Genomic DNA, 12145 nt, shown 5'->3' with positions numbered 1-12145 from the left:
ATTTAGATCTTTGATCTACTTTGATTTTAGTTTAGTGCATGGTGAGAGATGTGGGTCTAGATTCAGTCTTCTGCTTGTGGATGCCAGTTTTCCCAACACCATTTGTTAGCGGTATCCTTCCTGCAGTGTGTGTTTTTGACCCCTTTGTCAAAGATCAAGTAGTTGAATGTACTTGGAGTTGTTTCTGCATCCTGCATTCTGTCCTGTTTATCGTCATGTCTTTTTTTTGCCAGCATCATGCTGTTTTTTTAAAATTTAAATTTAAATTTTTTACCATGCTGTTTTAATCACTGTAGCCTTGTAATATAACTTCAAGTTGGAAATTGTGATGCCTCTCGCTTTGCTCTTGTGGCCCAGGATTGCTTTGGCTATTCTGGGTCTCATCTGGTTCTATATGAATTTTAGGATCGTTTTCTTCAGTTCTGTGAAGAATGCTGTTGGTATTTTGATTGAGACTGTGTTAAATCTGTATATCAGTTTTGGAAGTATGGCTTTTATTTATTTATTTATGTTTTGGTTTTTTGAGGCAGGGCCTCCCTTTGTAGCTCCCTGTGTAGCTCAGGCTATCGTTGAACTTGTGGTGATCCTCCTGCCTCAGCCTCCGGAGTGCTGGGATTACAGGTGTGCGCCACCACACCTGGCTCTGTATTGCCATTTTGACTATATTGGTTCTGCCTATCCAGGAACAGGGGATATCTTTCCATTTTCTTCCTTTTTTGGGGGGGGCAGTTTGAGACAAGGTCTCACTGTGAAGCCAAGGCTGGCCCCGAATTTGCTGTGATCTCCCTGCCTCAGCCTCCCAAGTGCTGGGATTATGAGTGTGCACCACCACGCCTGGCTTTCTTCAGGGTTTTATCATGAATGGATGTTAGATTTTGTCAAAGGCCTTTTCTGTGTCTATTGAGGTGATGATGTGAGGCCCAGGGATTTAGCTCAGTGGTTTCGACGCCTGCTGTGCAAGCTCAAGGACCCGAGTTCGATCCTGGTACCAAAAAAAAAATTGTGCCTGGAGGTGATGATGTGAGTTTTGGCTTTGGTTCTGCTTATGATTATTACACTTATTGATTCCCATATATTGGACCATCATCCTCCCTCGGGGGCCTCCCTGGTCATGATGTGAGATCTTTTAAATGATTCGTTGCATTCTGTCTGCCAGTGTCTTGTTGAAGATTTTTGCATCTATATTCATTAAAGAGATTGGTCTATTGTTTTCCTTTTTGAATGGATCCCTGTCAGGCTTTGGAATCACTGTAACACTAGCTTCTAGGAATGATTTTCCAAGTCTTCCCTCCCAGGGCATTTCATTGAATATCAAGTTTGGTTGCCAAATTTATGGCCTCCTCAAACCTTATGATAAACTTCAATATTTGCATCACTTCACTGAATGAATGCAGTGATCAAGTTACATGCTGCAAAGGACACACAGCAGGTCTTTGTCCCTGGAGGAGTGTGTGTGTGTGTGTGTGTGTGTGTGTGTGTGTGTGTGTGTAGGGGTTTAGACTGATCTTGAACTCACTGTGTAGTTCAGGCTGGCCTTGAACTCAAAGGGATCCTCCTGCCTCAGCCTCCAGAATGCTGGGATTACAGGCATGCGCCACCAGCCCTGCTGTCCCTGCAGATTTTTTCCAAAGGCCCTTGTAAAAGAGAAATTTTTTTTCTTGTTTTTGGTTCCTGGGATTGAACTCAGGACCTTGTGCTTGCGAGTCAGGCATGGTGCCACTGAGCTAAATCCCTGGCCCAAAATAAGCTTTTTTTTTCTTCTTTTTTCTTTTTGCAGTGTGGGGATTGAACCTGGGGCCTTTACACTGGGCTATATACCTAGCCCTATTTATTTATTAATTAATTTATTATTTTCTTGGTACCAGTGATCGAACTCGGGACCTTTCGGTTTTGAGGCAGGTGTTAGCACCACTGAGCTAATTCCCCGGTCCAGTTGGTGTCTTAATAAGCCATCCATTCCTTAAAACTCATTCATCTTTGATGTAATCAAATAGTGACATTTTCCAGAGGAATAATAAGTTGTTTGTTGTGTTTTTTCTTCTAGATGACAATATTGCCCTATACAAGAATATCATTAAATAAGAAAAACTGCCTTGCTTTGGGCTTCTTTCTGCACAACTTAGTCAAGACTCCTTCTCCAATAAGAAGTTCTCCAGGTATAGTTGAGGGTTGACCAGATGCTCCAAAACAATTTTCCCTGTACCTGTATGTCTAGTATTTGCTTCACTTGCCAAGCAATCCATGATCTTTCACTAATAGCCTTCCCAGCTTTTCTGCCATTCTTCATCTCAAAGACTCCAGGCTGTTCTGGAGCTCTCAGTGTTGTTTTAATTTGCATCTCTCAAGTGACCAGTGATGTTGAACATTTTTTCCTATATTTATTTGCTGTTTCTACTTCTTTGTCTGAGAAGGGTCTATTCATTTCAGATGCCCATTTTTGGATTGGGTCTTTAAATTTGGGGGGGGGTCTGATTTTTTGAGCTTTTTATATATGCTAGATAGTAGTTCTTTGTCTGAGGAACAGCTGGCAGAAATTTTTCCCACTCTGTGGGTTATCTCTTCACTGTGTTGGTGGTTTCTCTTGCTGCGCAAAACCTTTTTAATATGATGGATCCTGGTTGTTGGTCCTTTGTGCTAGTTCCTGTGCAACAGGGCTTTTGTTCATGAAGTCTTTGCCTACACCAATGTCTTCAAGAGTTTTACCTATTCTATCAGCCAGCAGATGAAGTATTTGTTTTAATATTTAGATCTTTGATCCACTTTGATTTTAGTTCAGTGCATGGTGGTGAAAGATATGGGTCTTCAGCATGTGGAAAGCCAGTTTTTCCAGCACCAATTTATTTAAGAGGCTCTCTTTCTTCCAGTGAAGGCATTTGGGTCCTTTGTCAAAGATGAGGTGGCTGATTATGTCTGGAGTTGTTTCTGCATCTTCTAATCTGTTCCATTGATCCTCAGGTCTGTTGTTTTGCCAGTACCATGCTGTTTTTATCACAGTAGCTTTGTAGCATAGTTTCAAGTCAGGTATTATGATGCTCCCTGCCTTGCCTCTGTTGCCCAGAATTGCTTTTGCTATTCTAGGTCTCTTCTGGTTCTAAATAAATTTTAGTATTGTTTTCTCTAGTTCTGTGAGATATGGTATTGGAATTTGAAGCCATATTAGAAGGCATTTTCACTATATTGGTTTTTCCTACCCAAGAACAAGGGATATCTTTCCATTTTCTGATATCCTCTTCCATCTCCTTTTTCAGAGTACTATAGTTTTCCATGTAAAGATCTTTCACTTCCTTTGTTAGATTGATTCATAGGTATTTCATTTTTTGGAATGCTGTTGTGAAAGCATTGTGTCCTTTCCTTAATTTTTCTTAGTGAGTTTATTTGTGTATAGAAACACTATTAGGCCGGGGATTTAGCTCAGTGGTTCCGGTGCCTGCCTCAAAAGCCCAAGGTCCCGAGTTTGATCCCCGGTACCAGAAATGCTATTGATGCTTGTTTGTTAGTTATTTGGGACAGGGTCTCGCTGTGTAGCCCAGGCTGGCCTCGAACTCATGGTGACCCTCCTGCCTCAGCCTCCCGTGCTGTGATCACAGGCATGTGCCACCATGCCTGACAATGCTATTGCAATGGTCCTCCTGCCTCAGCCTCCCAAATGCTGGGATCACAGTGTGAGCCATTGCACCTGGCTTTTGCCCCCATTTGCGGCACCTGGCCAGATCAGAAGGAGCCTGCAGAAGGCCGGGTGGGCCTGAGTGCCATCGGCATGCAGTTGGGGGAGGTGCAGAAGTTGGGGCCCGCCCTGACTGCTGGGGGGACCCAGCTGCCCCATGGGGCTTGGAGAGGGGCCAGGCCGGCTGATGAATAATTTTTATAAAACTGTGTTCCATGAAATGTTTTGGAGATACACTAAAACATTATTTGTATTTATCTCAAACTCAGATTTGATTGAGCATATTCCTTTTGTTTACAGAATCTGCCGCCTCTGGTCTCCTGGCCAAAACATTGTCTTGCTAAATTACCGCGGAAGCACGGGCGGTCTGGGGTTCCAGGTGCCTGCGGGCTGCTCAGTGGGGCGGTCCTCTGAGCGGCGCTTGCCTCAGACAGTAGAGACGGCCGCGCGCCTCATCCCGGCCCTGACTGAGGGCCGAGGCTGGAGGTTCAGCGACCGAGTGAGCGCCTGGCTGGAGAAGATCTCAGGCTGTAGTTTAGTGTGCAAACCCTCGGTTCAATCCCAGTTCCGCCCCAAACCAAACCAAACCAAAATAAAAAACAAAAACAGGGGCCAGGGATGTGGCTCAGTGGTCCCAGAGTCTGCCCGGCCAGCGCAAGGCCCTGAGTCCGATCTCGGTACCCAAAACCGAAATCGACACCGAAACCAGGTTGGGACTACTGAGTCCACCCGCTGCTGGTGCCATCGAGATGTGCCTTGGAGCGGCCCGGGGGTGGGGTGGGGTGGAGAGTAACTTCCTCCTCGGCCCCTCGGGACCCCATCTTGCGCCGGGGCCGGGGAGCCCCCTCCAGCACCGCGTCCCGGCTTCCTGCCCGGTTCCGGCCCCGCGCGGCTGAACGCCGGCCCGAGCTGGCCCGGACCCAGCCTGCGAGCGCCCCGCGGCACCTGGAGGCTCCGGCTCCGGCTAGCAGGGGGTGGGGCGGGCTCTGGGGCCTCGGCTGGGGGCAGCGCAGGAGGCTTTCGGGGCGGGCGCTCGGTGGGCCGGGCCTCTCCCACGCAGGTGGTGACCGCGACACTTCTCCACTTCTCCGTAGTTGGTGTTCGGACCCCCTGCCTCCCATGAGGGACAGAACCCAGGGCCTCACACGTTAGGCAAATCTCTACCACTGAGCTGTATCCTCGGCCCTGTTTCCTGAATTCTAAATGTCAAGAACAACAATGTGAGCCAGGCATAGTGGCACACGCCTGTGATCCCAACACGCGGGAGGCTGAGGCAGGAGGCTCCTGCAGGTTCGAGGCAGCCTTGGGGGTAGACATTTATTAGTATTAGTGTATTAGTTAAAGGACAGCAAAAAAAAAAAAAGTATGAGGAGGAAAGCTATAGTAATAAGAAGCCACTCAAATTAGCCTACTCAAGAAGAGGGACACGACCACAGGGATACTGAGAGTTTCTCAAGGAGTCCGCACAGCTCCAAGGGCCTGGAGGGACATGTGCCGGACTTCTTCACCCGTGCTGTCCATTCTAAGAGGCCTAACTACATGTGGCTGCTTCAGTTAAAATTAACTAGAATTTAAACACTCAGCTTCTTGGCTCCACATTGCAGTGCTCAGTGGCATCGCCACGCTGGACAGCACAGCTGAGAGTCATCTCAGAAGATGTGGCAGGGCCCCACTGCTGCAGGCTGTTCTGCAGCTTAGCAGAACCTTGCCTCCTGTCTGCCACCCTGATCCACAGGAGTGGGGCCTTAGTTGTTTTGAACTCAAAATTTAAAATTGTTTGCAGCTCGGACCAGGGGTTTAGCTCAGTGGTGCCACCGCCTGCCTTGCAAGTTCAAAGTCCCGAGTTCGATCCCTGGTACCAAAAAAAAAATTGTTTGCAGGTAAGGTGGGTGTGGTGGCACAGGCCTGTAATTGCAGCACTGGGAGGCTGAGGCTGCAGGATCTCCGTGAGCTCAAGGCCAGCCCGAACTGCATAGTGAGACTCTGTCTCAAAGAAAAAAAATTGTATGTACCCACTTAAAAGTCTTGGCTGCTGAACAGCCTTATGGAAAATGCAGATTTTTCATTCTGGCCCACATATCCTGAAGAAACAGGTCCCTGGTTGCCTTTCCAGTCCTGTGCTCTCAGCCCTCCCTCCCTCCCTCGGCATTCTGGTCAAGGCCAGCTGCCTCAGGCTGGCTGGGGTGCTGGGAGGGATGCTGGCCATGGGCTGGCCTCCCTCTGTCACAGCCCCCTGCAGCGGGACACTCAGTCTTCTGTTGGGGACACACAGGGTCTAAGCCCGACTTAAAGGAGCAGAGATGTCCTGGGGCAGAGATGTCGTGGAGCAGAGCGGGGGACAGTGGCGGAGCTGAGGGGCCCAGAGACCAGATGCAGACCCCAAAGCCACAGCTCTGTGACGCCCAGACACACCCTCCTTGTAACAGCTTTAGTTTCATTTGCCCCTGGTTGGTCGCCCTTTCTTACAAATGGCTGAGTTTCTGGTAACTAAGCACCGGGACCTTGTTTAGGTTAGCAGAGACTGTCTGGATATGCAGGCCAATTGTACTCAGACCCCAGCTAGCTCAAGAAGAAATTGTGAAGTTCCCCAATCCTTATTCAATAGAGACCATTCTGCAGATGTATTTTAGGAGGTTGTTCAGGCTGGCCTCAAACTAGCAGCAATCCTCCTGCCTCAGCCTCCTGAGTTCTGGAACTACAGGCATGCACCACCACACCTGGCATCCATTTAATTTTTACTCTGCTTCCAGGCTCCTTTTTATAATAGACCACAGTATGGTGCTCTGAATTATGGCTCAGGAGTGACCTTCTATTTTCTGGCGCTCAGGCTAAATTCAAACAACAGCTTGTTTCAGTAAATAGTTTTATTGAAACACAAATCCTGGAACATTGATGTAGCTCAGCAGCACAGAACCTGCCTAGCAAGCTTGAGGCCTTGAGTTTGATTCCCGGAACCAAACAACAACAAAAACCAAGAGGAAACACAGATGCCTCTTTCACATATGCTCCACGGCTGCCTTTGCAGTGCAGAGACGAGAACTGTCGTTCCAACAGAGACCTTTACAAAGCCTTAAACATTTTCTTTTTGCTCTTTATAGAAAAAGTTGCCACCCTTGGTCTAAATGGTTGATTTAGGGGCTAATTTCTCTCCGCATACAAAACTGTTTTAAACTGGGTGCAAAGATGCACACCTGTGCAATCCCAGCACTCTGGGAGGCTGAGCAGGAGGACGGCAAGTTTGAGCCCAGCCTGGGCCACTTGGTGACTTACTGAGCCCTTGCCTCAAAACAAAAAATAAAAAACGCTGGGGCTGTAGTTCAGTGTGAATACATTGTGTTCGGTCCCCATTACTAGAAAACCCCATAAAACTTTAAAAAAGTACATCATTTTTTCAGGGCTGGGGATGTAGCTCAGTGGTTCCACCGACTGCCTGGCAAGTGCAAGGTCCCGAGTTCCATCCCTGGTACCAAAAAGAAAAAAAAAGGTGTATCATTTTTGAAAATTATCACTGAATAATAATACAAAGTCTTTTATTGTAAGAGCTGCCCAAAGTTGGCTAGAACTTGTGCTCCCCCTGCATCAGCCTCCTGAGTAGCTGGGATTACAGGCCTGTGCTGCCATACCCAGCTGTGTTATTCTTTTTCAAAGTGTGGAAAAGCTGGGCATGGTGGTACATGTCCACCGCCCAGTGCAAGACCCTGTCACACACAGACAAATGGCTGAGAGTGGGATTTAGTGGAGGAACACATGCCTAGCACGCACCAGGCACAAACAAAATCACAGACCTAAACTCCTCCCCTTCTCCAGGAGAAAGGATCATTCTTAGCTGCTTGCCTCTTCCTGTCTGGAACATAGTTATGTGCCTTTGGATCTGCAGCAATGTTTAGTTCAGTGAGGTGGCGGATTTCAGGATGAAAACCACCTCCTTTATATTGTTAAGTTCTTGTACTAACTTTGCCCCCTTCCTCCCCTCCCTCCTGAAAGCACTGGGGATTGAACTCAGGGCCTCACAAATGGTAGGAAAGTGCTTGACCACTGAGCAACATCCCCAGCCCTTTTTACAAATTTTTCAAATTTTTATTTTGAGACAGGTTCTTACTAAATTGTCCAGGGTAAGATTGAATTGTGATTCTCCTGCCTCGGCCTCCCTTGGAGTTGAAATTATAGGCCTGTGCCACCATGCCCAACACTCAGAGCCTCCAAATTTCTAACTTGAGACAAGTAACTATTTTCATTGTGTAAACTTTAAACACATATTGTGTGGTCCTTGTAAATTTGGTCATGTGTAATTAAATGTACCATAATTTGCACTATAAGCTCTAATATTTTGGGTTGATTTTGATGACATTGTAATTCACTATGTATTGTCTCTCTCTATTTTTTTCTTTTTTGTTTTTTGAGACAGAGTCTCCCTCTGCAGTTCAGGCTGGCCTTGCACTCACAGTGATCCTCCTGCCTCAGGCTTCCAAGTGCTGGGATTACTGGTTTGTGCCATCATGCTCGGCTGTCAATATAATTTGTAGAAAGTTCTTTTGGTAATCTCAACATATATATATATATATATTTTTGGTACCAGGGATCGAACTCAGGACCTTGCGCTTGTGAGGCAGGTGCAGCACCACTGAGCTGAATCCCTGGCCCAGTCTCAACGTATTCTAAGGTAAAAATAATTGTTATGCATAACACAAATTTATATGTAATAGAAAGAAGCAATGTGATATATCTATTAATAGTATGTATTCACCAAGTATTTCCAGTTTTCATCCCTTTGGTCATGAGATTAAGACTGCACTTCCTGCCTGCTGTGGCTGGGGACAGCCGTGTGACTAGTTCTGGCTACTGACAGGTAGGAATGAAATTCTTTTCTTTCTTTCTTTATTGCAGTCCTGGGGATTGAACCAAGGGCCTTTGCACTAAGCTACATTCCCGGCCCTTTTTTATTTTGAGACAGGATCTCACTAAGTCACTAAATTGCTCAGACCAGGCTCGAATTTGAGACCCTTCTGCCTCAGCTTCCAGAGTGCTGGGATCACAGGTGTGCACCCCCATGCCCGGCTGTCTTCTGGCTTTTTGTGAGATATAGTGTTTTTGGGAAACTGAGATTAAAAATTAAAATTCTTGCTCCACAGAAATGTTAGAGGTTAAAAGAAAAAAAAAATAACCAAACCAAACAAAAAAGGGGCCTGTGTTCGATCCCCAGAACCCCCAACCCAAAAAACCCCCCAAAAGATAAGTTATTGGGCAGGGTAGCACATACCTATAATTCTAGCACTCCGTAGGGACTAGGTACGTAGCTCAGTGGTAGAGCACTTTCCTAGAACGTGTGAGGCCCTGTGTTTGATCCCAATACTGGATGAGAGAGAGAGAACAGAAAGCGTAGATGGTAACCCTGGAGTTGTGGAAAGAGCCTCATTCTCCCCTGTGGACTAAAACTAACCATGCCCTTGCCTCCAACCTCACGGTCTCCAGGCTTTCAGGGGACTGCAGAGAGAAACACATTCTTACTTAAAACTACTAATGACAAATTTACCAATAAAACATCGTCATAGATGGCCTGGTGGTACAGGCCTGACTGAGAGAGGGCGATCGTGAGTTCAATCCCAGGCTGGGCGGTTTAGGGATGTAGTGAGAACCTGTCTCACAAGGAAGAAGTAATTTAATAAGGGCTGGTGATGTAGCTCAGGGTGAAGATCCCCAGTTCAATCCCCAGTTCCAAACAAATCAACCAACCTACCAACCAACCAACCAAACAAACAAAAACTCCTAGAAAATCTATAATTACATAGTAGATTGCATTCTCAAGATATTTTCCTTGGAAAAAAAGTGAAAATAGAAGGAAAGAATGGAAACTAAATAAGACTAAACATCGATATGATATTGGCACTAAAAAAAAAAAAAGATATTTCCCTTGAGCCTGGTGAGGTGATGCATGCACTGAGGAGGCTGAGGCAGAAGGATCGTGAGTTTGAGGCTAGTCTGAGCTAAACAGACAGAACTTGTCTCAAACAAACAAACAATCCCCCCCCCAAAAACAACTCCCAAAAACCATTGAGCTGGGTGTGGTGGCACTGCCTCTAATTCTGGCACTTGGTAGGCTGAGGCAGGAGGATTGCTGTGAGTTCCAGGCCTGGGTCACACACAGAGTTTCAAGGCCAGCCTAAACTACATAGAGAGACCCTGTCTCAACAAAACAAAACCCAAAAAAGAAAAAAGAAACACACGCACACACGCCCCAAATAAAGTTCCCTTGACATACCCATTTAATTAATTTATTTTATTTCATTTATTTATTTATTTTTGGTACTGGGGTTCGAACTTGGGTCCTTGCGCTTGCGCAGCAGGTGGCAAAACCACTGAGCTAAATCCCCGGCCCATAATTAATCAATAGCAAAACATTTATTGGTAAATTTTAGGCATACATAATGATAACACGCATCGCAGGGAGTGTTGCTGTAGGGGCAGACTACAGTCTACAGCGTGGCAGCTCTTAGTGGTGCAGCAAGACCAGGCTGGAAGAATCCAGAACGCACCGAGGGTGGGCCAAGTGTACAGCTTTCTTACCCGGCTGGCTGCTCAGGGATTTCTGCACAAAGCGATCCTCCTGGAGCTGGCAGAGAGCAGGGTTTATAGGGGTTAAGGGAGGGGAGGTGGGGATACAGAGCAGGCATGTATCCTCAGCTCCAGGCACTTAGGAAGTTCCATTTAGTTTACGTGATCGTGATGGGATAGAAAAGCGCCCAGATACAGACTCCTCCTGAGGACGAAGGACAGTGAAGGAGGGTGTGCGCTGGGCGTGGTGGGGTTTGAGCTGGGCTGGCTCTTCCTCAGTCAGGTCAGCGCGGCGCTCGAAAAAGAAAACCGTTCTGCTATCATCCATTTAATTTAATTAAAAATTGTTGTGGTATCTGGGAGTTAAACTCAGAGCTTTCTTACCGAACTATGTCCCCAGCCCCCCCCCCCTTTGGTACTGGGGATGGAACTCGGGACCTTGTGTTTGCGAGGCAGGTGGCACCACTGAGCTAGATCCCTGGCCCCTCCAGCCCTTTATAATTTTTAGACAGGGTCTTGCTAAATCTTAAATTGCCCAGGCTGGGTTTGAACTTGGGATCCTCTTGTCTCTGGCTCCCGGAATGCTTGGATTATAGGCATGTATCATTATGCCTGGTCCATTAAAAATTTGTTATTTATTTAGTTATTTTTATTTTTTCTGATACCAGGGATTGAACTTGGGACCTTGGGCTTGTGAGGCAGGCGGTGGAGCCACTGAGCTAAATCCCCAGCCCTACTTATTTTTTTGTATGGGGGATCAAACTCAGGACCTTGGGCTTGCAAGGCAGGAGCGGTGCCACTGAGCTAAATCCCCAGCCCTATATTTTGTTTTATGAGACAGAGTCTTGCTATGTAACCTAGGCTGGCCTTGAACTCATGGACATTGTCCTGCTGCAGCTTCCTGAGTGCTGGAATTACAGGTGAGCATCCTCATGTCTGGGTTAACAAATTGCTATTTAAATGTGTAATTTTCATTTTAGTCACCCCACAGAGAAAGCCAAGAGAACTGAGTAGTTTTACATGTATCTTCCTATCAAAATTTGCAAAAGAATCTGAAACTAAAGTGTGTGCATGAGGCGGGAGACAGGGCACCGCAAACTGGCTCGGGAAGTGGGCACGACCTGTGCAGCACAAAGTTTCAGGACACATGTGCAGAACAGCTCCCAAAGCCCTGCACCTGGAACCAACCCGAGAGCGCTCTCTTTATATTTATTTATTTATTTATTTATTTATTTATTTTTGAGACAGGGTCTTGCTATGTAGTTCAGGCTGTCTTGAACTATGTCGCCCAGGCTGGCCTCAAACTCACGGCCACCTCCTGCCTCAGCCTCCCAAGGGCTGGGATCACAGGTGTGCACAAGCATGCCCGGCCCAGAGAGTGGTCATTTTGCTCCTGGTCACTATGCTCTCTCTTTCACGATGGCTGTCTCTCAACCTGTAGCGTGTACTTCTTTTCTCACTTTCAGTTGGCCCGAACTTGCTCTGTAGAGCATATTTCTTTTCTTTTCATATGTTTAATAAATGTAAAACCTTGCCGTCTTGCACTAGTCTTAACCAATCTTTGTTCAGTATGGAAAAAACCTAGAACCACCTCTAGAAGGAGACTCCATTGCCCCTAAACCTGGTAACATCCATGTGTAGACAGATGGACAGATTTCTCTTGTGAGGATTCAGATTCCCTTTCGGGGTCAAGTATCAAGGTTCTTCAGATTTGCTTGCATGTTTGCCATCTCTTTGCCCTTCTCCCTTCTTTTCCTTTAGAGCCTGAGAGCCTAGAGCCTTGTGTCCTTAAAACAGGGGAGGACTTTGCCCTGTATGTGTCAGGCTCTGAGTTCCATCCCCAGCACAAAAGTAAATAAAGAGGATGTGGAAGCACCCACAGAACCTCTTCTCTGCACTTTCGGGTGCCAGGTGCCAGTGTGAGGGGACGTG

Source organism: Heterocephalus glaber, unplaced genomic scaffold, assembly GCF_053883595.1.
Source record: "Heterocephalus glaber isolate CG9 unplaced genomic scaffold, H.glaber_assembly_v1.0 deba00000943, whole genome shotgun sequence".
NCBI classification, from domain to species: Eukaryota; Metazoa; Chordata; class Mammalia; order Rodentia; family Bathyergidae; genus Heterocephalus; species Heterocephalus glaber.
The sequence above is the reverse complement of the archived record's forward strand: the minus strand, read 5'-3'. Positions refer to the sequence as shown.